The 4,450-nt window shown below is 41.1% G+C and overlaps 1 long non-coding RNA gene across 1 annotated transcript; it reads left to right on the top strand.

The window, feature by feature from the left end:
- Positions 1-2,062: 2,062 nt before the first annotated feature.
- Positions 2,063-4,450, top strand: LOC142142698 (uncharacterized). Its single transcript, XR_012689288.1, has 2 exons — positions 2,063-2,111; positions 4,278-4,450. It is a non-coding gene; the product is annotated as an uncharacterized LOC142142698 (long non-coding RNA).

Below are 4,450 nucleotides of genomic sequence, written 5' to 3'. Positions count from 1 at the left end.
TACTTATTAATTATACAGGCACACATTAGTGCAGCTTCTTCAACTTGAACTTTTTAATAATCTTTTGCTTGAGCGAATCTTGAGCCAGCAGCGGAGGAGTTGAAAACAGTGGTTCAAGTGGAAGTGGCGGTTTGGTGCTGTTTAGCTACAATGGTGTCTGTGCAATTAGCAGTACCTTTGTTTAACTAGTAATACCAATGTAAATAGTACTGCATTAAAGAAATGTTTTATTGCAAGAATAAAGATTTATTTTAATGCTCCTGTCCTGGTAACAATATCGGATCATGGCTCAAACAAAACAGGCAGCACTGGCTCAATGCTTGATAAATAGGTTCCCCCAACAGGGGTTATGACTGGCGATAACCCTATTAGTATATAGAGTGAAGCAAAAACAAGCCCTTTTGCAGGCAAAAACATCAGTTTTTCAAATCAGCACCTGTGTTCAGTACTGTAATAGAACAATATTATATAATCTAGTGCTATAATATGATATATACCCCATAAAAATCGGACAGGCATGTAAAAAAATATGCCATAGGGGTAAGGAACACATGAAATAAAGTGAGGTTCGTTTTATATTGCATCATTTATATTCATTTTTTAAGATTTATCATTTATAATAATAAAGTATCGCTGGGTACAGCAACACTAAAATAGCCTCTTTTTTATTGATAGATATATATTGTACCAAAAGCCACCCTTTAAGGATGGACCACTATTTATGGACCTATGTGCTTCCCCCATCCCCACCCCCCCCCACCCGCTAAAGCCTGACAGCTCCAGATCCTGCATAAAACAAACAATTGCATTCCCATACTGAATGGAACATGCTTAGGGATATATTGACTAAACTGCGGGTTTGAAAAAGTAGAAATGTTGCCTATAGCAACCAATCAGATTCTAGTTGTCATTTTGTAGAATGTACTAAATAAATGATAACTAGAATCTGATTGGCTGCTATAGACAAGATCTCCACTTTTTCGAACCCTTAATTTAGTAAATATACCCCTTAGTGTTTTTTGAATTTGATCCATTTTGTTTTCAAAAAAAGTTATTTCTTTGATAATTTTTTTGGATAAAATCTTCCAACGTATGCCAATGGCCACAACACCCAGATTCATTTTCCTGTGCTGCTATTCCTTCACATGTGTCCTTGTCTGTGGGCTGCTGTTCCATTTCACTCAGCACCTCTGTATTTCCAGTAAACATAATGGAAGAAGACAATAACATCATAACCATGCATTCTTTTGCCCATAACATCCTGGGGCGGATTGACCACAGAACCTATTGGGACTTTTCCAGGTAGGCCGGTGGTCTCAGATGGCCATCTAAAGTCTTTTGGAGGGGGGTTTAAAAGAAATATATGTGTGGAGCTACATTGGCTGGTTCACGGCCTCCTGGCTGATATTACTGAAATCAGCCCAGAGTCCCCCGACGAACCAGTTGCCAATGGTGGGGTGACAGTGTAGTACTAGGTAGCTGATCCCTCCTCCGGGACCAGCCACCTTTCTTACTGTATTACCAAAAATGGAGAGGAAATTTATATAAAGTGTTTAAATGTGGTAAATTCAGTTAAATGAATCTTTATTGAGTAAACAAAAAATAAAAAAAATATAATTTAAATTATATTTTAATTGTATTATAATATAAATAATAATTATTTTATTTTTTGTTTACTCAACAAAGATTCAGTTAACTGAATTTACCACATTTAAACACTTTATATAAATTTCCTCTCCATTTTGAGTGCCCTATATGATCATGCTTTCCTGTCTCTCTCAGTTTTGGTAATATAATCAATATAATGATCGGGTGCACCCTTCCTCTGTTTGTATCTCTTACTGTATAAGACAAACTAAGATTTATATAGTAGTAGGAAGGTGAATGGATTACCTGGTGCAGTCTTCTCTCTTTTGTAAATACCTTTCTTGCTGTGCCTGCGGATCTCTTCAAAAGTCCCTCCCTCCTCCCCTCTCCTCTATCTGTGCCCTCCTCCAATCCCCAACCATTTATATGTCACATGGGAAGTGGACCATGTGACAGGTGCCGTCCTATGCGTGTGCAGGACAAGAGGCAGAGAGGAGTCTTCATACAAATGCTGCAGTAAAAAGGTAAGTGTGTGAGTGTAAGTGTGAAGGGGAGTTCTATGCTGACATAATGTGTGAGGGGAGGGGGACTGCAGTACCAGTGTGTATGTGATGACAAGGGGGCTGGTGTCAGTGTTGTGTGTGTGATGACAAGGGGGCTGGTGTCAGTGTTGTGTGTGTGATGACAAGGGGGCTGGTGTCAGTGTTGTGTGTGATGACAAGGGGGCTGGTGTCAGTGTTGTGTGTGTGATGACAAGGGGGCTGGTGTCAGTGTTGTGTGTGATGACAAGGGGGCTGATGTCAGTGTTGTGTGTGTGATGACAAGGGGGCTGATGTCAGTGTTGTGTGTGAGTGATAACAAGGGGGCTGATGTCAGTGTTGTGTTTGTGTGTGTGTGATGACAAGGGGGGTTTTGACAATGTAATGTGTGTATGTGTGATTACAAGGGGCTGATGTCAGTGCTGTGTGTGTGTGTGTGTGTGTGTGTGTGTGTGTGTGTGATGACAAGGGGGCTTTTGACAATGTAATGTGTGTGTGTGTGTGTGTGTGTGTGTGTGTGATGGCAAGGAGGCTTGTGGCAATGTAATGTATGTGTCTGATGACACGGGGGCTGGTGGAAATGTAATATGTTTATGGCAAGGGACTTGTGGCAATGTAATGTGTGTGTGTTTGATGGCAAGGGGGCTGATGTCAGTGTTGTGTGTGTTTGTGATGACAAGGGGGCTGATGTCAGTGTTGTGTGTGTTTGTGATGACAAGGGGGCTGATGTCAGTGTTGTGTGTGTGATGGCAAGGGGGCTGATGTCAGTGTTGTGTGTGTTTGTGATGACAAGGGGGCTGATGTCAGTGTTGTGTGTGTGATGACAAGGGGGCTGATGTCAGTGTTGTGTGTATGTGTGTCATGATAAAGAGGCTGATGTCAGTGTTGTGTGTGTGTGTGTGTGTGTGTGTGATGACAAGTGGGCTGATATCAGTGTTGTCTGTGTGTCATGGCAAAGGGGCTAATATAAGTGTTGTATGTGATGACAATGGGGCTGATGTCAGTATTGTGTGTGTCTGATGACACGGGGGCTTGTGGCAATGTAATATGTTTATGGCAAGGGACTTGTGGCAATGTCAGTGTTGTGTGTGTGTGTGTGTGTGTGTGTGTGTGCTGACAAGGGGGTTGATGTCAGTGCTGTATGTGTGTGTGTGATGACAAGGGGTCTGATGTCAGTGTTGTGTGTGTATGACAATGTTATATGTGAATTTGATGACACGGTGACTTGTGGCAATGTAATGTGTTTGATGGCAAGGGGCTTGCGACAATGTAATCTGTGTGTGTGGGTGTGTAGGTGTATGTGTGTGTTTGATGGCAAGGGGGCTTGTGGCAATGTAATGCATGTGTGCGTGTGTCTATGTGTGATGGCAAGGGGGCTTGTGAAAATGTAATGTGTGTGTGATGGCAAGGGGGCTTGTGGAAATGTAATGTGTGTGAAGACAAAGTTGACTTGTGGCAATGTAATGAGTGTGAGGGCAGCGTGGCTTGTGGAAATCTAATTTGGGTATGAGGTGGCTAATGGGTGCTATTTGCTTGTGGGGTGATGGTGGGGTAATTTAATTTAATAGCGGGGCTTATTAATTTAAGATGGGGTGGTTTGGGTGCTATTAATTGAATGTGGGTGTGAGTTTGAAATCTATTTATTAAATGTGAATATGAATTATTTAATGGCAGTGATAGTTTCGGGAAATAGGCATATTTATTATACGCAAATGCTATTAATTATTGCTGGTGTGGGGGGCGGTCTCTACTGTAATTTGGGTGGGAGGTAGGCTCTTAATTTAAAGGTGGACTGCAGGTTGGAGCTAATTATTTAATGGTGGGAGTTATTAATTTATTTGTGGGGGGATGATGGGGCTATTTAATTTAATAATGGGGCTGAGTTTGGGAAGGAGGGCTTTTTATTAAATGTAAATATGAATTATTTAATGCCGGAATGGTTGTGGGAAATGGTTATATTTATTAAACGTAAATGCTATTAATTTATTGCTGGGGCTGTTTGGAGGGAGGTTTTTTTTATTAATTGTGAATACTAGTATTTAATGTTGGGGCTGGAAGGAGGCCTTATTATTAAACATGGGTGCGTGTGATTTAACTCCGGAGATCATTGGAGTTTTCTACATTTAATGTACACAATCTTTTTCCAAATAGGGCCACCAGCATTCCAGGATCCAGACAAGCGGCAAATGAGCAAGAGACACCAGCAATCACTGGTAGGGAAAGTGACAAGAACAGTTAGGAGAGAGCAAGACAGTCTGCCAACTGAATTTTTCTATTTTGACAGTTCCTTTGCACCATGATATTAAATAAACACAAATATGATA

Source organism: Mixophyes fleayi, chromosome 3 (genome assembly GCF_038048845.1).
Source record: "Mixophyes fleayi isolate aMixFle1 chromosome 3, aMixFle1.hap1, whole genome shotgun sequence".
Lineage (NCBI taxonomy): Eukaryota > Metazoa > Chordata > Amphibia > Anura > Limnodynastidae > Mixophyes > Mixophyes fleayi.
Note: the sequence above shows the minus strand (reverse complement) of the source record. Positions and strands in the feature narration are given on the sequence as shown.